This window comes from Sarcophilus harrisii, chromosome 4, assembly GCF_902635505.1.
Source record: "Sarcophilus harrisii chromosome 4, mSarHar1.11, whole genome shotgun sequence".
In the NCBI taxonomy this organism is placed as follows: Eukaryota; Metazoa; Chordata; class Mammalia; order Dasyuromorphia; family Dasyuridae; genus Sarcophilus; species Sarcophilus harrisii.
The window spans coordinates 360,675,919-360,699,127 of NC_045429.1; positions in this window are offsets into that span (position 1 = coordinate 360,675,919).

The window sequence follows — 23,209 nt, forward strand, 5'->3', positions numbered from 1 at the left end:
TTAAGATCTGAAGAATGTAGAAACAAGATGATCAAAAGGAAAAAAAAATAATGGATGCTAGTCTAGGTATAAGGAACACAGTGGCTTTCAGTAAGTAGTTTTCCTGATCAGATAAAAGAAAAAGCCTGGGAAGAAGCTGAGAATTTTACTCTTAGAATAAGACCAGCAATAAGAGCCCCCAACCTCTTTTTTACCCTCAGGAAGTTGGAATATTAACTGAACTTCACTTCCCCAAGAATTTTCCCATCCCTTCACTATCACAAATTGGCATCAGTCCCTACATTCAGGTTCCTTTCTCCCTTGTTCTGGTAGAATAAATATTTATATAGAGTCTAATATATAAAAATGATCTCAATAGAGGTCCCCATCAAACTTGCAAGGTAAGAGTTGTTATTATCCTCATTTTATAGATAAGGAACCTAAGGCAAACAGAGGTTAAGTGAGTTGCTCAGAATCACACAGCCAGTAAGTATTTGAGGTTGAATTTTAACCCAAGACTTATTGACCAGGCCTAGAAATCCATTGTGTCACCTAGCTGTCTCTATAGGGATTTGGGATTCTCCTTATGATCCCGATTTCCATCATTACAAGCAGACCAAATTCCAAGAGAATTTAGAAAAGAAACAGGAGCAAAGATACAGGTTTATCTAGTTTTTCATGTTATAGATATGCTAATTTTATGGTCCAGAGTTAGGACCAAGGAGTGGTCTCTGCAATTTGGTTCTCACTGACCAACGGATTATCACTGTTGTCTCAGGAGTTCAGTCCATGAGACTAATCTGAGGCCAGAAACTACTGACAGTCAGCAAAGAACTGAGTAGTGGTCTACTCAGAATCAGACAGATTGTTCTTCTTAGATTGGGTGTGGAAATTCCCTGAGGCAACTCCAAAGCCAAAAGATTTAGAATCATTGATTTATTATTAGAACAGAAGCCCCCTAAGGTCAGGGGACCTCAAAATCATTGCTGTCTCCCCTAGAAGTTATATTACATCAGTATTATGAATATTACTGTACCATTAAAAATGGGTAGGAAGACTTCAGAGAAATAGGTGATGTATAAATTGATATATACTAAAGAAACCAGAACTAGTAGCTCAATTTATATAATATCAATTGATGTTGAGTCATTTCAGTCATGTCCAACTCTTTCTTACCCAATTTGAGTTTTTCTTGGCAGAGAAACTAGAATGGTTTGCCATTTCCTTCTCTAGCACATTTTAGAGATGAGGAAACTGAGGCAGGCAGGGTTAAGTGATTTGCTCAGAGTCACATAGCTAGTGAGTGCCTGCTGCTGGATTTGAACTCAAGAAGATGTCTTCCTGACTCTAGACCTGGTACTTTATCCACTGTGCCACCTAGCTGAACCAACATAACATCTATGATAATATCAATGAAAAAACATCAAAAGAAATAATAATGAAGATAATAGTAAATAGCAAGACATTTATATAGCACTTAGAAATTTATAAAACAAGTACATTATCTATTATAGTCTCATAACAACCCTGAGAAGTAGGTCCCATGGGTATTATTATTTCCATTTTACAAATGAGAAAAATGATTCTCAGAAAATTGAAGAATCCCCAGAATTAAGATCAAATGCAATGACTAATCCTGGTTCCCTCCTATCAGAGTTGAGGAATTATAGAAGGTTCTAAATCTGATACAACTCTCGTGCTCAACTATTTTTTTTTTCTTTTGTAATCCCTGCCCTAAAGCCAATTGGCATGGGACTGTCCTCGTTGGTGGAGATGAGAGGAGTTGGCAGTCTTCATCATGTCCTTCTTCCCAGCTTGCCACACTCCAGACTCTGGGGAGTTTGCCCTTAGGTGAGATCTAGGACAATCTCTCCTGGTTGAAATAAATGATCTAACTCCCAATGGGAGAGAGTTTTCACTGTGTTCTGTAGGGCATCTATTCTCTTATGTATAACTTTTTTGATCTCTGTTTTGTGAATGATTTGGATAAGTGGGTTTTCTTTGCTATTCAATATATGTGTTCATTTTGGAAGTAGTATATGGGGAAAAAGTCAAGCCTTGGATATAGAGCTGGGAGTCCCACTCTCCCCAAAATAGCAAGACAAAGCAATTAGATGTTGGATTGTCCCTAGATTAATTGTATATAAGGGAGCAAATAGATATAATTCTAACTTAATATCTTTCTCTGAGGAGAGCAAAATGGCCTCAGGCCCCAAATTCCCTTGTTTTCCATGCTGACAAGAATGAAAGTCTCCCTTGGAGAAAACCAGGGAGGAAAAGAGAATAGAACTGTCTGTTCTTCCTTCATCTAAGCCATACAAGGATAGCCCTGTGAAACATGAAGGGGGACTGCCCCTTACTACAGATGGGCTCTCTCTATTAATATGGAAATGCTCATTGACAGATTGGCCCTGCCTCCTTCACAGAGTCCCTGTAAGAGAGGAACTTTGAAAACTCAAAAGTACTGATATTAAATCTTTGGTCAAAGAATTAAAATTAAATTTGCTTCAGTAGGAAAGTATCCTACTGGGACCTCAGTTTCTTTATTTTCCATGGAAAATATGGAGTTCTATAAGAGAAGCAAGCATGGGGTAATTATTGATAAGTGACTGTGCAAAAGAAATCAATAAAATATGGAGTTCTATGAGAGAAGCAAGCATGGGGTAGAGTTATTGATAATGACTGTATTAAAAGAAATCAATAAAATATCTTTCTAAAAAGAAAAATAGTTAAATAGAAAATAGAAGCAAGGATTGTTAACAGAGGATGAATACAAAAGCATGGCATTGTGCTCTAAGAATAGTGGATGGGGTGCTAAAGTTCAGAATGATCTTATATATATGTTGTGAAAACCTAAGGATAATTTTTTAAAGTTTTTTTTTTTTAAGATTTATTGAGGAAAAGAGGCTCAAAGAAAAATTGTTAGGGTAAATGGGAAAAGGTAACTGGGGCAAATGGTTTTAATTCCCACTTCAGACACATATTAGTTGTGTGATCATGGACAAGTTACACAACTTCTCTGAGTTTTAATTTGCTAAATTTTAAAAAGAGACAATGACAGAGAGCTCTATCCTGGGTCTTCTTTTTTCTCTTTGTACTAACTATTTCACTTGGTGATCTCCATCTGTTCCTGTGGATTTAATTATTATTTCTATGATGATGATGCTCAAATCTACTGATTTTTCTTTAAGCTCTCTGCTGACCTTCAGTTTTGCCTCTCAGATTGCCTTTCAAATATCTTAAACTGGATGTCCAGTAGACATGTTAAATTAAATACATCAAAAACGAGCTCATTATTTCCCCCCCAAATTCCATCCCCTTACATCCACCACTTATTATGGGTCAGACACTGTGCTAAGCGATGGGGATACAAAAAGAAGGTAAACATTATCCCTTGCCCTCGAGGAGCTTACAATCGAAAGGGGATGACAAGACTATGTACAAACAAGTTGTAAAAGGGAAATATTTAAGAAAAAGAAATAAAAGGGATTGGAAATAGAAAAAAGAAGCAAGGATTGTTAACAGAGGATGAATACAAAAGCATGGCATTGTGGATGGGGTGCTAAAGTTCAGAATGAGCTTATACTGTTGTGAAAACCTAAGGATAATTTTCCCCAAATTTCCATATTGCTGAAGAATGCAACAATATCCTCTTCTGGGTTTCATCTTATTTCTCTCTCTCCACCCCGATATATTGCCAAGGACTATTGATTTCACCTTTTTAGCATCTCTCCCGCGTGCCTTCTCTCTGATACTGTCACAACTCTTCCACAGATCCTTACTTCCTCTTTAGTGGACTATGGAAATAGCCTTCCTGCCACAAACTTCTCCCCATTTTAGTCTAGTTTCCCATGATTTTCCTACAGCACAGGTTTGCCCGTATTATTCCCTCTTACACAAATTTTCCAGCGGCTCCCTGTCACCTCAAGGATAAAAAAAAAAAAAAAAAAAAAAAAAAAAAAAATCAAAGCTCTCTGTAGCCGTTTCTCCCCAACATCTCCAGTCTTCTTGCACTTTAAACCACTTCCCTCCTCTGTCCCCTACTCCCTTCCCATGGACTCTTCAGGGATGCTGGCCTCCTTACAAGACACTCCCTATCTGGGCTGGGAACGCTTTCTCTGGCTTCTGCCATACTTGGAACACCTTCCTCCTCACCCAACTCTCAGCCTTACCTCCTGATGTCCTTTAAGTTCCAATTAAATCCCACCCTCTAGGAGAAAAGAGACTTTCCCAATCCCTTTTAATTCTCTTTCTTAAATACTTCCCTGGTTCAGCCTGTTTGTACCTAGGCTTGTCTTCCCCTTTCTTTTGCAAGCTCCTCGAGGGCAAGGGATAACGTTTGCCTTTTTTGTACCCCCGTCGCTCAGCACCCCGCCTGACCCATAATGAGGGATGGATAGGCGCTCGCTGACTGGCCCTGCCTCCTCCACGGGGTCCCTTCAAAGTAAAACTTTGGTCAGAAAATTCAAATTAAAAGTGCTCCACTGGGAGAGCACCCAAGCGTGACCTCAGTCTCCTCATTCGTGAAACCACAGCTAACACTTATTAAGCGCCAGGCAGGCAGCGTTTGCTCTTCTTAGCCCCCGAGGAGGGGGGAGGGGCTTTTATTATCACCTCTTTACGGAGGAGGAAGTTGGGGGTTAGCGCTGACTTGCCCAGGCTGAATTTGGATTTGAACTCAGGACTCTACCCAGCTGCTTCTGAATGCGTTCTCTTTACGCTTTCGACAATTCGGGGACTGTTCTGGGAGAGCTTGGGGGAATTAAGGGGTGAAAACCCAGGCTAAACTACATCCTTCCCCTTACCCGCTAGGAAAAATCTGCGCATGCTCAAAGGGAAGATAAATACTCTTTCCCCGCCCCAAACCTGCGCATGCGCAATAAGGTGGTGGAAATTCAAGACGGGGAAATAAACACCTGGGGCGTCCTTACGTTTGTCTGGTGCGGTGCGGGGAGTTGGGGCGAAAGGCAAAGGCAGCCCTAGGTTAATTTCTCTTTTCAGAATCCAGGTTCCCTCCCTCCCTCCCAAACGACCCTGAAGAATGGACCACCCAAAGAAAAAGATTCCATGTTCTCCACCTCCCTGAGCCTATTGGCTCAGTCACACGTCCGTCAACACCGGAACAGGCGGGTGAAGCACTCTAGCCAATAACGGAAACTCTCAAGGGTTCGGCTTGAGGCTTCTTGGGTATTGTAGTCCTGAAGGCTGACAAACAGGTCCGCCTTCCTAACTTTCTATTTCGAATCTTCTAGAATTCTTTAGCGCTTGGGGAGGTGGAACAGAATTCTCCGGGAGCCCGAGGAGAGGCGGGGCATAATTGAGCACCGCTCTAGGCTCACGGCGGGAGAGTGATGGGGTTGTTGGGGGATGGGCATGGAGGGCTAAGGGGAGTGGGAAGCCTGAAAAGGGCTCAGCGTTTGAAAGGGTTTGTCTCCGGGCTTCAAATTCCGCCTCCAGCCCCTACCAGTTTTGTGACTCTGGGTGAGAGGCTTCTTTCCCAAGCATCAGTGTCCTCCTCTGAAAATGAGCAAAAACAAGAAAAAATTGTGATGCCGGGGAAACTGAGGCAGGACAGAGTTTTTTTTCAGTGTTTTATTAACTGGGGAGGATAATTGACTGGACAGGACTCTCCTCTCAAATTATCCAGTCGGATAGAGATATGCTGGGACCAAGGAATCCCTGCGGGTCCCAGGGCTGGAGGAGACTGTCATACAGCCTCCAGCAATGAATGGGAGTATCAAGAAAATGAAAAGGGGCGGGGGAGGCCATAAATCCTAAAAGCCCAGAGACAGGATGTCCGAATACCCAGAGATAAAGATGTTAGTGAGGTCTTGAGGGATATTGTAAATTCTTGAGGACAGGAGGTCTGCTCTTCTTGTTCATCTTGCAAGCAATTTATAACCTTAGAGCAAACGGTTCCCAGTCTTAATGGACCAGAAAGGGAGGGAGGGGGCTTAACGGCTTAGGGGACTGAGAGAACAGTTAAGGAAACTGAGACAAAGGAAACTAGTGCAGGGAAACCAAGTCAGAACAGTTAAAGAGAACTGTGGCCTAACAAAATGAGTTACAAATATTAGAGATCTATAGAAATGTGCCTTCTTATTAATAGATAGATCATTCATTCAGCAAACGTTAAGCACCTTAAGAGTTGGGGGCAGGAGTTGTGATAGATGACAGCTAGGAATTATCCAGGAACAGATTTGAATTCGGGGAGATAAGTCTGTCTGACTAAAGGCCGGACACCCAAACCACTTACCCTCCCACCCCTACTGTGTGACCCTGGACAGGTTTAACCTCTTACCTTTTCACTCAGTTTATTTGGTCTCTGTCACGCTCAGGTGACAGCCTACCTCAGCCGTAGGATGATGATCCATCCTACCAGAGGGAGGAGTAATGATGACAATTGTTTTTTGTCTCCCCAATTCAGGAAGCTTTCTGTTTCATAAGAGGCCTCTAATTGTGAAGGAGGCTGCACTGACCAAAGAATTCATCCTTGAACTCTTTCCCTGCTATGACTGGGCCTCAGCTCCCAAAACAAAATCTGGGATTGTTGCTGTGTTGGCCGCTACCTGAGCTGCATTCCACTCCAAGGGGGAATCGGGAAACATTTATTAAACACTTTTATGTGCCAGACACCGTGCTAAGTCCTGGGGATATAAAGAGAGGCAAAAATATGATTCTAGATATTTCCAAGGTAATTTAAAGGAAAGGGTCTGGGGAAGGCCTCTGGCAGAAGGTGGGATTCCAGGAGAAAGAGCTGAAGAGGAGACCTTTGTGAGCATGGAGGACAGCTTGTGGAAATGTCCATGGAGTTGTGTCCCGGCCCAGAAAGAAGTCCAATGACACTGCTGCATGTAGACTATATAGAGAAATAAAATGCAATAAGACTGAGAAGGGAGGAAGAGACCAGGTTGTGAAAAGCTTTAAAAGCTAAACAGGGGATTTTTTCTTTAGTTGTGGAGGTAAAAGGCAGCAATGGCAATATATTGAGAGGGGATGATGTAGTCAGATCTTCAATTTAGTGGCAGTTGAGTGAAGAATGGACTATATCAGGGGAGAGAGTAGTGACTGTATGGGTAAGGAGAGGAAGACGTCTATGAGAGATGTCAAGGTAGAATGACAAGATTTGGTGATTAATTAGATAAGTGAGGTGAGAGTGTATGTGTTATGGTTGAAAACTAAGGTGTCTGAGAAATTGGTGCCCTTAAATAGCAGGGAAATTTGAAAGAAGAAGGGATTGAAAGGGAAGAATTCTTTGGACATATTGATTTTGAGATGCCTTTGGGATATCTAGTTTGAGAAAGCCAATAAACAGTTGTGGGCCTGAGATGATTTAGGGCTGGTTATTTAGATCTGAAAATCTGTATAGAAATGATCATTAAACTCCTGGGAGCTGAAGAGGTCACCAAGTGAAGCTATTAGTTGGGAAGAAGGACCACTACAGGGCCTTGGGGGACAGCCATGTGTGACCTGGATGATATTCCAGTAAGGGGATTGAAAAAGAGTAGTCTTAGGCAGCAGCAGCTGTAGTGGTGGTAGTAATATTGGCAGTAGTAGTAATAATTGTAAGGGTCAAAAAGCCTCTAGAAGCAAGGAATGCAGCTGAAAGCATGTGGGAGGACCTGAGGGATGAGAGGTACCGAGGCATAAGTGAGTTCTAGGTGGAGGTGGGGCATAGTCCCAGGAGGCGGTGTCTGACCCTAGGTACCACTCAGGTACTCCTTGGTGCTCTCAAAGCCTAGCACATCTCCCTCCCTCTTCTCAGGCCAATCCCATTATGTCAGGTTCCTAGAAGACTTCCCCCATCCCCCAGATCCTCAGAGGGGCATAAATATGTGCTATCTAAGAATAAAGTTCTCTTTCACTTCACCCCTACCTCCTGGTGGTCTTTCTCTGGGGGATCCGGGTTGGTGCCTGAAGAGGAGTAAGTGTGGCCCAGCTGTGCCATCCTTGGATGGGCATTAAGAGTAGCTCAAAGGAGAGCTGCCAGGTTAGGGTAGCATTAAGAGATTTTACAATAATGATAATAATAGTTACCATTTATATTACATTTGCTCTGTGGCAGGCACTGTGCTAAGTACTTTTGTAGTTATTATTACAACAATCCTGGGAAGTAGGTGCTATTATGACTCTATTGCACAGATGAGGAAACCGAGGCAAACCGAGATTATGACACTTGACTAATGTCACACAGCTAGTCATTATCTGAGATTAGATTTGACTGACCTCAGGCTTGCTCTATCCACCATGTATATACCAGCAGCTCAGGGTAGGAGGAGAACTTGGAGAGAGCAGTGTTTCTAAAACTGAGCAAGGAAAGATGAGTAATTGGCAATCTCAGTGGCTACAGGAAGACTAGAGATGATCACCATAGAGGAAAGGCCATTAGATTTGGCAATTAAGATCCATAACTTTGGAGAGACCAGTTTCAGTTGAAATAGATGAGACTGTAAATGAAATTACTGGGGGTGTAGAATCAAGTGATATGAAAGACAGTGGCAGCCAGAGTGTGGCTAAGTTTTTCTTTTTTTTTTTGCAGAATTTTTTTAGGAAAAAAATTTTTTTTGACAAAACATATGCATGGGTAATTTTTCAACATTGACCCCTGCAAAAACTTCTGTTCCAACTTTTCCCTTCTTTCCTCCTACTCCCTTCCCTAGATGGCAGGTAGTCCAATACAGGTTAAATATGTTAAAGTATATGTTAAATACATTATATGTATACATATATTTATACAGTTATCTTGCTGCACAAGAAAAATTGGATCTATAAAAAAACATTAAAAAAAACCTGAGAGGCAAAACAAAAATGCAAGCAAACAACAACAGAAAGAATGGAAATGCTGTGTTGTGGTCCACACTCATTTCCCATAGTTGTCTCTCTGGGTGTAGCTGATCCTCTTCATTACTGAGCAGTTGGAACTGGTCTGAATCATCTCATTGTTGAAGAGAGTCACGTCTGTCAGAATTGATCAGTGGCTAAGTTTTTCAAGGAGTTTAGCTATGAAAAGGAGGAGAGATCCAGGATGATAGCTTGTGGGAATGGAAGGATCACAGAAGGGATTTTTAAGATGGAGGAGACACATATTTGTAGGCAGCAGGGAAGCAGCAAATAAACAGGGAGAGTTTGAAGATTAAAGAGGGAAAAGATGATAGAGGAGACAATCCCAGAGCACTGAATGCTCTGCCCAGTGAGCTTCATGATTGCACATAGAAGTATCATCCCAAAAGAACAGTAGCTCTTATGGAGGACTTAAAGAGAAGCCCCAGGAGGCCAAGCAATTGGTAAGAAATGAAAGTTAGTCGATACTATGACTCTGCACCCCTTATATAGGTGCCACTGTACTCAGAATGGAAGGGATAATAAAAAGAAATAGAAGATACAGTTTTGTTGTTGGAAGTCACATTCTATTTAGGGACATATTATACAAACACTTGAAAGATCTGAGGGACACTTTTATAACAACCTATAAATAAATTCAGTGAATGGAGTTAAATGAAATCCATTGGGATAGAATTCTTGGATGGATGCTGCTAACAAAATCACAGAATGTTATAACTGGTAGAGACTTTGGAGACCACCCAAATCCAGCCCCTAAAATTTTGTGGCAAAGGAAACTGAGGTTCAGAAAAGTGAAATAACTTGCCCAAGATATTTCAAGACTTGGAATTGCTTCCAAATCTAGTACTTTTTTTTTTTAATCATGCCTTTAGTCCCATTTTGAAGTGGACTTTGGTAGAAAGCAAAAGAGAAATGTTAAGGACAGTTGGGAAGGGGTTGTGATCTTGTTTTGTCTCCAGTCAATGTTCAATAAACATTTATTCAACAGTTCCTATGTGGTAGGCACTGTGTTTATCTCATGGTTTTTGTCTTGAGCATGTGTGTTAGTGGTCACAGTCCTGAAATTATGAGAAATCTGGAATTGAGACTAGTTTCAACTTAAGCCTTGAGAATATCCCCCAAAAATCTCTCAGCCTCAGTTTTTTCATCTGTAAAAAAGTGATACCTTTTTAACCTTTTTATACAGTAATACCTGTAGCACTTGTGTACCTTTTTTTAACTTTTTATACAGTAATACCTGTAGCACCTGTGTTATCTGACTGCTTTGAGAATCAAAGGACATTGGATATATAAAGTATATTGTAAAACTTAAAGAGCACTCTTTAAATTTTACCTCTTATCTTTTGTTGTATAATTTTCTGGAAAACTGGGACTCTGTTTCTTTTTCCTCATCTCTTTCTTTGGGGCTGTCTATCCACCATTTCAAAAGTATTTAAAAATCCCTTATGGTGTACTCTGTGTTGTGCTGGATTCAGATGGGAATGCAATATTTATTGTGTGGTTCCTGTCCTCACCTGCTTCTCCTTTGAGAATCCATTTCTGCCCCCATTTCTAAGACTTGGCTATTTCCATTTCCCAGGCCTTTGTTGGATGAAACATTTCTTTGCAGATCACCATTCAATAGTGATTAAACAGAACTTGATCACAGAAGAGAAAGCACCCTTGGTATAGCATGGAGGAGAGGAGATGATAAGGAACTTGGTGATGTGGTCTAGGAACACTGAGCTGTGGGATCCTGCTGCAGGATCAGAGATGAAGGAAGAAGGAATTTCCTTACCCTTTTCCTGAAAAATATTAAGGACAGAGAACAAGGCAGAATTAGTGAAGGTTGATCCTGCACTAATCATGTTATATTCCTAAGGTCTACTTGATAGTTTGGAAATAGGGAACAGAGAAAAACTGAAATTTGTTTGGAATATGATATAAAGGGTAAGTATGAGGAAAGCTGGGGTCTCAATTTTCTTCTTCCCTCAGCTTGCTCTGCCACAATATTTGTCCTGCTCTAGGAAGAAAGCCCCTGAGATAGGAAGATGACAGCTGCTTGCCTTCTTGTTTGAAGGTATATTGTTGAGTCTGGCCTTGCTCTATTCCTATTTTGGAAAGTCACCTTTTTTCTGAGCATCTTCTACTCTTGCCCTTCCATTCTTGTGGAAGATTACTTGTAATTAAAAAAGTGGGAGACTTGAGTTTGAATTAGGACTCAAGTAAAACTTACTATTGTCTCACCAAGAGCAAGTAATTTACTGTAATGGGCTAAGTTTGAGCTGATGCACTGAGGTCCCAAGTACGTGAGGCTAAATAGTAATTGGGCTATACTCTATTAATATACATGATTGGATAAAGAATGGTCCCTGCCCACTCTCCCTGCAAGTCCTGATGTGTTGTATAGGAAATGACGATTTTGGGGGGTGGAGGCAGAGAGAGAGAGAGGAAGAGAAGCTGGGAGAGATGGGGCCTGGGTTCGAGACTCTGAGCTTCTGGGTGTGTGGCTGCTGGTTGAGCTAGCTTCTTGACTCAGCTGCACACATTGCTATCCCCGATTCTCTTCCACCTCCGATCCTTCTTCACTGAGAATAAAGACTGACGGTTTTCCCCTAACCTGAGTTCCTGTCTCCTGTCGATTTAAAAATACACGATCTTCACAATTTACCATTCTGAACCTTTTCTCATCTGTGAAATGGGGATAAAAATACCTACTCTTCTTACTTCACAGTTCTATTATGATGCTCAAGTGAGATATTATGTAAAAGTATTTTGTAAATTTTAAATTTCTATAAATATGTTATCGTTGTTATTATCACTAGCAACAATAAGTTAGCTGAGTTTGGAGAAGGTTATCACCAGAGTAACCATGTGATGATTCTGGATCATAGCATCTCTCAATGATAGATTTTTATGTTGGGGTGGGGCTGGGAATGGGAATTATAGTTATTTATGATTTGCTTCAGTTGAAATGGTACTCATTTTGGTAAATTACAGATCCTTGCAGGACATTATTATTGCTGGTAGGGACATAATGATTATTATTCCTATAGCATTGTAAGATTTGTGTGATATCATCTTTAAAAATGAAGGACAAACAATCAACAAATATTTGCAAAGAACTTTTCTTTTACCAGCCTTTTGAAGTCAGTAGCTGGTACTCAGGTAGTGCAATGGATAGAGCTTTAACTCTGGAATCAGGAAGATCTGAGTTCAAATTCAGCTTCAAGAACTTACTGGCTCTGATTGATGTATGGGTTCTTTTGCCTCAGTTTCCTTCTATGTAAAATGATCTGGAGAAGGAAATAGCAAATCACTCTAATATCTCTGCCAAGAAAACCCTACCTGAAGAGTTGGGCATGACTGAACAAAAATTATGAGATCAGTAAAGCAAGTATTTTTGTTGTCATTTTCAGATGAGGAAACAGAGGTCAAAGCATTTCCTAGGATTCCCCACTCATAATAAGGATCACTAACAGGATTTAAAGCCAGATCTCATGACTGTAGAATCATTTATCTTTCTACAGTGCCTCATAATAGTCATATTCTCACTCTCCACATGAGATTTTCATGGGATTTTAATAGTGTGGAGAAGTTACTTACCCAAGACAATTTTCCATGCCTTAACCTGGGTCCAAAGGACATTATCCTTCAAGTTGATGAGCCTGAGGGGATAACTTTGTGTCATCTTGGATGCCAGCATGCTTTGAAATAATGGCCCTGTACTCCGAGAGGTGCTATGCCATTAGATATAGGTGAATATGTCCTCACAGCATTCTGAGAAGAAAAGAATTTCAGGAGACCATGTCCATAATCAAATAGAACCCACTCCTGAGTTATGGATACTCTCCTGAAAGCCTTTCTATTCCAATGTGTTTCCATCATAGGTTTTTATGTCAATGGATTTCTATTTAAGCACCCGCCATATGCCCAACGTCATGCAAAATATGTTGTCCCAGTGAAGTTTAAAGTCCAGTTGGAATCTGTGTACATGAAACAGCTAAAGACTGATATTAGTCAATCCAAGAGATAGTCCTAGACTGTAGGTTAGAGACTTTATGAGATAGGGACTCTATCTGCCATAAGAATTCCGGGAAGGAAGATAAGGAGTATGAGGTAGTGGTAAGAGGTGTTGGCGTCCAGTCCCAGTCTCATTACTAGCCAGTTGTGTGATTGGGGCTAATCCCCTTACGTCTCTGAATCTTAGTTTATATATCAGTAAGATGGAGGTAATATCATTTGCTCTATCCTCCATTTTAAGGGATGATTGGGAAGGAAGACAGGAGTCCTCAAACTTTTTAAATAGGGGGCCAGTTCACTGTCCTTCAGACTATTGGAGGGCCAGACTATAGTAAAAACAAAAACTTTGTTTTGTGGGCCTTTAAATAAAGAAACTTCATAGCCCTGGGTGAGGGGGATAAACGTCCTTAGCTGCCGCATCTGGCCTGCAGGCTGTAGTTTGAGGACCCCTAGTTAGTAACCATAAAAGTATCCTTTTACAAGTCTTCTGTTGTGGTTCCTGGGGCAGCTTGGTGGCATAGTGGATAGAGTGCCAAGCCTGGAGTCAGGAAAACCTGACAAATCTGGTCTCAGAGCTTAGTTGTTGTGTGACCCTAAACAAGTCACTTAACTCTTCTTGTCTCAGTTTCCTCATCTGTCAAATGAGTTGGAAAAGGAAATGGCAAACCATTCCAATGTCTTTGCTAAGAAAACCTTGAAGAAGGTCACAAAGACTTAGACATTATTGAAATAATTAAACAATAGCATTGTGAGAACACAGTGGCGGATATGGAATTTGAAGTAAAAGTTTGACAGTTGTTGGGAATAGCATTAGCAAAGATGGGACTGAATGTGATCCATGCAAAGGGAGTTTGAATCAACAAACAAATGGATAAAGGCCCACTAAGCCCAAGAATCTGTACTAGGTACTGGGGCTACACAGATGAAAAATGACAGTTCCTCAGGGTAGTGCTTATGTCAAAGTTTTCCTAAGGATGAAAGGAGAACATAGATATAAAGCTCTTTGTAAACTTTAAAGTACTGTATAAATGACAGCTGTAACCCTTGAGATTTCAGTTTAGTAGAAAAGATAAAATATGTGTGCAAACAATAATGAGCACAAGTTAGAAAATGAATATGTGCATAGGATGTATTAGATTAACTAGAATTTAAGAAGTTTGAGGAAAAAACCACTTCTAGATGGACAGACTGGTGGGGTTTGAGGAGGCTTCTTGGAGGAAATGGCTCCTGAGCTGGGCCTTGAAGGAAGGGAAAGGTGGCAGGAGGAAGGGATGGGGAGGGCTGAGGGGTAGTACATGCCAAGCATGGGGGACAACATATACAAAGGCACATAAATGGCAGAAGGTGAGATTATTGGGGGAAAATAGTTCAGTTTGGCTGAGACTAAGGATGCTCATAGAATGACATTGAGCAAGGGCAACTTGCTGACTGTGGAGCACTTTGAAGACCTGGCCAGAGTTTGTATTTTATTTGGATGACAGTGGGGAACCACTTTAGGTGTTGGTGCAAGGAGCATGTCTCTGCATATCTAAAACATGGGAGTCCTGAAATGAACCACAGTGAAAGTAAAAAGAAAGTAATGGATGGGAGAGAGATTGGTAGACAGCGACCACAAGGACTTGACAGTTAAGTTGGGTGGAATGGGATGGAATAGGAAGATTGCAGCCTGACTCCAAGTCAGAATGGGAAAAGAATGAAAAGTTAGAAATATTTGACAATGCTATGGCTCTTTTGGAGAAGTTTTTGACTTCAGAAGCAGTGGAAAAAGAGATTAAATGAATAGGTGGTAGCGAGGAATAGAAATGGAGTGTTTTGAATGTCTAACTGAGATTCCAATTAAGGTTAGACATGTTAGCTAGGCAGTTTGGTGTGGTGAGTTAGAGACCTAACCTCAAGGTCAAGAAGATCTCAATTCAAATCCTTGTTCTCATACATACTCTTATACAATCCCTGCAAGATTACTTAACTTTAAGTGCCCATAAACAGTACTAAAATTGTCATTTGCAGATATGACCTTTATTGGTACAGATTCTTCATCCATAGGTCCTTATGTGAATGAAATCACAGATCTGGTTTCTCCAAAAGCCATCCAAAAAATTACCCCTGCCCTGCCTATTCACTTCATTTTGTTTGTTCTAAAGATCAGATCAATCAAGTAGTCATTTAACATTTATTAAACACTGATTTAGTACCCAGTTCTTGTACTAAGCCCTGGAGATATAAAGATAAGGAGATAAAAACCCCAGTCTGTCTTGAAAGAGCTTACATTCTAAGTGAGGAGACATGTAAATAAATAGATTCATAAAAAGATAATGCAGAGTACATGGAAGATCATTTGAGAGAGAAAGGCTTTAGGGATGAAGAGAGGTCTCTGGCTGAAGATGGCTTTTGAGTTGAATCTTGAAGGAAACCAAGCATTTTAAGATTAAAAATGTGAGGAGGGAGGCTATGTTAGGTATAAGGGGCAGTCAGTGCAAGGACATGAAGATGGAAGCTGAAATGTAAGGATAGCAAGTGGGACCATTAAGATGGATTGTTTGAGATGAGCTTTAAATGTCAAATGGAAGACTTTTTATTTGATCCTGAGGTAATAAGGAACCATTGAAGTTTATTGAGTAGTGGAGTGATTTGAGAAAATTCACTTTGGCAGCTGTACAGAAGATGGATTGGAGTGAGGAGAGACTGGAAGCAGAGATTAGTGAGGAAGCCTTAGGCCAACTGAGAAGTGATGAGGGTTTGAACTACCTTAATGGTTGTATAAGTAGAGGGAATGGGATGTATCTGAAAAATGTTGTAGAGATAGAAACAATAGATATTTTTGGATATATGATGAGGTCTTGAAAATGACTCTAATTAAACTCTGGTGACCCATAGGATGGTGGCACCCTTGGCAAGAATAGGGATGCTTTTTTGTAAAGGGATAAGTTTGCAGGGTAGCTGGGGAAGAGGGGAGAAAATAAGAAACTCTGCTTTGGACTTGTTGAGTTTGTGATGGCTTTAGGACATCCTGTTTGAAGTGGCTAATAGGCAGTTAGCAAGATAGTTAAGAAAGTCATTCTTGCTATTCTTGTCAGAGGTAGAGCTGTGGGCTAGACACTAATATAATTAGGTAGATTTAGAATTGGTTGAATGGCTGAAATCAAAGTGTGCCATTAATGATTTGTTGCCATTTTGAAGGAGTATTTCATTCTTTGGAGCTGTGCTCCAGGGAAAGGTATTTGGTCTTGTACTCTTTAACACTTTTATCAATGACTTGGAAAAAGTCTGAATGCATCCTTATCCAATTTGCTAGTGATACCAAATTAAGGGAGAAAACTAAATTCACTAGGTGGCAAGTTCAGGGCCTAAAAAGATCTTGATAGTCCAAGAAGATATAATGTAAAAAAATTATTGATACATTTTGTTTTCATATTTGTTTCATTTTCCATTATAGTCCTCTTCCCCCTCTCCTACCCAGAAAGCCGTTTCTTGAAACAAATAACTAAGAGAAATGAAAAAGGGTCAACACTTCACCAACAAATCAGTCAAGTTTAATAGTATATGTTGTGTTCCTCCCTGATAATCTCCCTCCTCTACTGAGAAGAATCAGAGTTACATTATTGTATCTCTTAGTCTAAACTTATTTACTACGATTACACAACTTCAGTTTTGATTTTGGTCTTTCCATTTACATTGACAGTAGTTGCTGTGTATATCTAGAAAGTGCAGTGGATAGAGCACTGGGCCTAGAGTAAGGAAAATCCAGCCTCAGATACTTCCTAGCTATGTAACCTCCTCATCTGTAAAATGGGCTTCATAATAGCACCTACCTCTTAGGGTTTGGTGAGGATCAAATGCGATATTAATTATAAATCACTTGGCACAGTATCTTGTCACTCGCTACATAAATGTTAGCTATTATTATCATGTTTTCTTGGTGCTTAAGGAAGATGAACCTTGATATGGATAAAGGTAAAATCTTACATTTGAATTTTAAAGAAAAACAACTTTATATATGTAAGATGGGGGAAGCATGGTTAGACAGTAGTTCATCTGTAAATTTGAGATTTTCATAATGTTTTACAGATACTGTGGCATGAGTCAAAGTTTGGATTAGTCCAGTAGGTTTGGAGGTTTAGAGGCTTTTTTCTTTCTTTAAAAAATTCAACAGACACTCATGAGCCAGCCACAAAGTCCAATGAAAGCTACTTTAATTAAAATGTAAAAGCAAAAGATAGAAGAATTAAAAAGGATAGAAAAATCCCTCTCCTTCAGTTACTGATTAGGAACAGAAGGAAACAACTTGAAGAAAATTGTAGCTCAGGAAAGATTCCTGATAGCCTTTCCTACCTTGATGCTATTCTAGTTTTAGATCAGGCCACCAGGTATTTTGGGCTGAGCAGTAGAGCCAGTCAGAGGACCAACTGTGACTATAACAGTCCTAGGAGCCCACTCAGCCTCCCCCTACTTAGCACCCCTTGATGACAAGGGCCCAAAATTTTCTAGAAGATTTTTCACCAGTAAAAATGCCCAAACATCTTTTGGACATGGGAAAGGAACTTAAAACAAATGAAAATAAATTAATTTATAGTAGGGGCAGTAAAAAAAATCTTTTGGGATAAAATAATCATGCCATCTAGGAGCAGCAGCAGGAGAATCAGACTCACCAAATGATCGATACACATGACATTGTCACCAATTCTCATCACAGGTCTTGACCATATGGATTAAAAACAGTGGAGAGATCATAATCCTTTAACACAAAATTTGTGTTGGAGGCTAAGTTAATACCAAGATTCACCTCATAATGCTAGTTACAGGATTTGCTTACCTATTCAGTTTTGCAAAGCCTGCCATCCAAAAGTTCCCTTTCTTAGATTCCCTGTGTAGATAATATTAAAAATTTTTTGAGCCCTTTAGATACTCTACTGAGGGACTACCTCATTTTTTCTTCCATAAAGATTCCCCCTTGCCTTTATTCAAAGATTTTAAAATCACCACAAAACAGCTCAAAGAATCTGTTCCTTAAATTCCTAGTTACCACAATTATAAAAGATGATTTTTACTTTCCCCATACCACTAAAAAGCAAAGCCTTTTCCAATAACTGACCCTTTGGTTCCCCAAACCTTTCTAGGAAGGAGCTTTTGACATCTCAGGGCTAAGGGAACTTGCCCACACATGAATACCTGAACTTTTTCTTTAGTTTACCCCCTATACATGGGGGTAAAAACCTCAAGTCTTGAGTAACCCTGAACAGAAGATAAAATAAGGAAGGTCAAAAATGGAGATCAATTGAAATAGTGTCCAAAGTAGTACATCATGATCAGACAAGTCTTTCGGAAGGGCAGATCCAAGAAACTGCTGGAGTTTCTTTCTTTTAAAGGCAGTGTTGTTTTATCAGAGCCACTGCCTCTGGAAGATAGGACAGTTTCCTTCGATAATCAGGGAGTCTAATTACAAAATTGTTGTTTTAAAAGTCTGTTCCATGATACCAGCTGCGTGGAGATGGTATAGAAGACTGAAAACCCAATGAATATGGTGATAAGGGGTCTAATCCCAGACCTTCTTTGCTGTACAATAGGTACTCTGATCAAGGGTCCATAGGAAAAAGAAATAGGTTTTATAAGGGAAAGGAAAGTCTTGATACTGGCAAAAGTAATTGCAGACTTATCTGGTGCTGCAGTCCCAGATGCTGAACAAGAGGGCCAGAATAACACTTTGTCAGAGGGAGCCTGAGAACTCTATGGGATTGTACAGTTCAGAAGAATATTGTTGAGCAGAAGTGTCTGCATCATTTTTGTTTTAAGGGATGGTATGGTCTCATGCTAACCACAACAGAACATCCGGGTCCCCCCATCCAGATTGATGATAACCCAACGCACAGTCTCTCGTGTTCTTGTGAGGACATTGGCCTGCTTCCTTGGATTACCAGTGGCTGTATGATGTCTCCAGTGAGCACTAATGCGATCCACAAACTTCTGTAAGCTGTGAGAAGCATCAGCAAAATTCTTCCATTTGTCTTGACCCCAAAGTGGAAAGTCTTTAATTGTCCAATTATGTTCTCTCTCAGCCCGGGTCCACTCAGCAAAATCCATGGCCACTGGCCAGGCCTCAATTTAAATACAAATTGCATCTCCCCCATCTCTCTAAGCTCTTTCCCAGACCAGCTGTGCAGTTCTTAGCTCAGCCTAATGGGAGCACGGCCTAGGACCTACATCTCTTGTGAGGATCAACTAAGGTAATTTTGTAATTCTACAAGTGTTACATAAATGTGAACTATCTTTATTTGATTTGACAGAAGAGTCAGTTGAGACCTAGACAAGGAAAGAGATCCTAAGATCCCACAGAGGCAAGACTGAACCCCAGGCCTTTGATTCCAAGTCCTTTTTCTTAATAGTTGATTTTTATTTTGTGCTTATGTTCTCTCTTCATCCCCAAGGCTGTCTCCAGGTCCCATCACAGACTTCCAGGTAGCAGCTCAGTAGTAAAGGTGCTGTGTGTGTTTGCAACTCGGGCCTCAGGTCTGAGACACCCTTCTTTATGGCACAGAGAAAACATTTTTGATTTCCTCAGATGAAGGCCCTTGTGGCCTGCCAAACCCAGAGCCCCTAACCTGCTTATTAACTGTGATTTCTCTGGCAAAATGTTCTTTATCAGAATGGAGTCACATTTTCCCTGACTGACTAGAGGAGGCAGCTATAATGTAGTGGGAAAAGCCCTATATTTGGAGTGACATGATTTGGCCTTCAGTTTTGACTGGGAGTGACTTAATCTTTATGAACCTCAGTTCCCTTATCTGTAATATGGGAGTAATACTACTCAACAAATCTACCTTTCTTCTCAACTTCCATATTTTTCTGGAGGGCATGAACATCTTTCTAGCCATCCAGGTCACATTCTTAGTGTCATTCTCAGATCCTCACTCTTCTTCACCCTGAATATCCAATCAGTCACCAAGTCTTGTTAGTTCTTTCTCTGTAACAGTTCCCATATGCATCCCCTTCTCATTTCTCACAGCTACCACCCAGGTCTAAGCTTTCATCGCTGATTACCTGGATTTATTCAGTAGTTACCTATTTAGTCTTCGTGTCTCAAGCCTTTTCTGCTCACTGCTCTTTAGTGCATCTTCCATATTGTTGCTAAATTGCTATTCTTTATGCCCAGGTCTGACTTTATCCCTCTTCACTTCAAGATGCCCCAGTGTTTTCTTGTTACTTTCCAGGTTAAACTATAAATTCTTGCATTTAAAACTTCAGAACCTGACCCCTTCCTATAATTTCAAAGCACAGTAGATGATCTGCACAGTGTTAAGGAGACGAGATGGAATGTCTGGTATGGGGAACAACAAGAGGCCCGTCTGGCTGGAATGTAGAATCCGTGATGGAGTGGAATCTGCAATAAACCTGGAAAGGTGGACTGCATAAAGACTTTGAAGACCTAACTCTCTATATGATTTTTAAAGCCCTTCACAATTTCATTCCACTTTGTATTCCTAGGCTTGTAACATACTCTGCACCTTTCAGGGCTGCTCCATCTTGGCCTAAGTGACATGCCTGTTGCCCCCCACACATGGTTATTCCACTCCTTTGTCTTTGTGCGCTGGTACAGACTGTTCCCCAAACCTCATTTTTCATCTCTCTCTAGGTCAAGTCCTCTCTTCTTTGAAAGCTTAGCACCCTAGAGGAAACCTATTTTTTCCTTTCCTCCTAAAATTTCTAGTGCTTTCCTTCTAGGGATTACTTTAGCCATATCTTGTATTAATTTTTTGTATATGTGTTGTGTCCCTAAAATTCTTTGATTGCATGCACTGTTGGCTTTGACTTTGCATCCCTAGAGTCTGCCTCAGTACTGGACACAGAATAGACAAATGTTTATGGAATGGACAGATGGACAGATAAGACAAAAGATGTAAAGAACTCTTTTCCTTCCCCTTTGCTCACTGCAACTTTTTAAAAGAAACTTTGCTCCTTTTCCTACATTTTTTCCTCTCTGAATCTTCACTTACCATTCATTCAACAACAATTTTTAAGGCCCCTACCATACTTTAAACCCACAATTACAATCACTGATGGAGTTACTCTTTAAGCAAGCTCTCTTTCGCATCCACTCTAATTCCTTGCCTTCCTGGGAATTCCTAGCAGGCAGATCCCTGAATATGGGAAAGAGAGGGTCCTTTGAGTGAACTGGAAAAATCCAGAAAGAGGTATATCTACCATCCCCGAATCTGCACCTTCAGGGAGATCAGAATCTGATAGGAGAAACAGAAATAAATGTAGGAAAACATACTCAAGATTGCCTAGGTTAGGGGGCTTAGGGGTGGCAGTGCAGCCAGTGTTAGATGACTGAACTAGTTTAGAAGACTCAGAGATAGCCTAAGACATCAAGTTAAAAGACACCCTATAGTTTATGAACTTATTCTGCAAGGGAGACTGAGGTTCAGCTGGGTGGGATGTTTAGTCCAAGATCACAAAATCTGGACTGGAGTTTTGGCTCTAGTTTTGGACGAGGCATTTAACCAATCAGAGCATCAGCTTCCTAATTTGCAAAATGTGGATAATACTGCTTGGTTGTTGGTCTCCCAATCCCTGCTTTGTAAAGGACTGTGGGCAGGACTTCTCCTGCAGCTAAAGTCAATGCTTTTCGATTCTACCATCTGGGCTCTGGGAGACAAGGGCAAAGCCAGGCTAGACCAGCTGCCCTGGAAACAGCATGAAAGGCAGGGAGGGCAAGGCCTGGTGACAATCAGGACTGCAGATTTCCATGGCTAGAACAGGAAATCTGTCTTGTAACATGTGCAGTAGAAGATGGAGGAAAATCAGTTTAACTGAGTGCTTAGAAGATGACTGGTGGAAGAGCAAACCTCCTGGAGAGAGGAAATGGCCCAATCTCATAGCACTCAAACAGCAGACTGGAGAGTTTTGTTCTGTGGGAGACATGTCTAGCCTCCCTTACTCTCTTGGGTGTTCGTTAAAAGTCAGCAGAATTGAACTGAATTCCCTTTCCTTCCTTCCCAAACCCTGTGGGTGTGCTCTGGTCCAAAGACTATTAAAAATAATTGAGTCACCAAAGGATTGGAGGGAATGCTTTGTCATGGACGATGAAAAATAATGGCTCATATTTCAGATATCCTAATTTAGTTGTCACTTCCTCTATGAAGCCTTCCCTCATCTTCCCCCTCACCCTCCCCAATCATTAGTGGTTGCTTCCTTTTCAGTTTTCCTTGTACCTCTTTCTGTTGTGACTCCCAAGTGAATATAAACTTTTTGGGGGCAAGGACTGTTAAATTTTTGTATCTAACGATCTAACAGAATGCTTTGCAAACAGTAAATACATAATTAATGTTAAATTGAATCACAGCTAGTCCTTTAATAGAAAAATTGTCAAAGCAGTTTCTTTATAACTCCATGATGCAGGCACTACATGCATTATTATTCTCATTTTACAGATTAGAAAACTGAGTTCTGGAGAAATTCATTGATTGCCTAAGGATAAGCAATCAATAAAAATCAGTAGAAAGATTCAAATCCAGGACATATGACTCCAAGATAAGGACTTGTTCTATTCAACTAGGCAGTAATTTGATTAATAGGCAAGGTATAATGGGCAATTTTTTTGAATATTAGAAAGCCTAGAACATATAAATTGTCATTCTGAATCATAGTGGGTATGTCCCCAGCCTGGTGTTCTGTCTTAGAAATATTAAGACATCTGGTTAGAAGACATAACTATTGGAGGCTTCAGTGCTGGACTGAGTCTTAATCCATCAAATTATAGTGCAAAGAGTACAGGCCCTAGGAAAGTCAAAATCTCCTTATCTCATTCCTCCTCTCAGTCTTCTTGACAGAAGCTGAGGAAGAGTGGGAAATCAGGGAAAAGGCAGGACAATGGCAGGCTGAAGTCTGAGGCCATAGGGCAGAGCACAGTGACTGCCCAGAAGCAGGGGGTAGGGATTGACTGGGGATCAGGAAGGAGAGGTGAACTTCCTTATGATGGGAATGGGGGAATTTTCCACTTGCACTCTGGGCTGTTGCAGAGCACTGGTCCCTTCACTGCCTCAGTTTCCTCAGTGTGAGGAAGCAGAAGAGAGATGGGGAAGGAGAAGGGACCACACACAGGGAAGCATAGCACTTGATTTTTAATTCATTTGACTTTGTTTCATGTTCCTATTTGCATTACCAGCATCTAGCATAGTGCTGAACACTTAATAAATGTTTTATGACTGATTTAATTCTTGTAGTTCAAGGAAACCTCATGGTCACTTGAAGGCAGAGAGTGAAGGTATCAACAGTGAAAAACTTAGTTCCTCTGATCAATATAGTGATCCAAAACATTTCCAAGGGACTTAAAAGTCCAAGAGTCCAAAGGACTCTTGATGAAAAATGCTGTCTAATGGCTCTAAATCCTTTG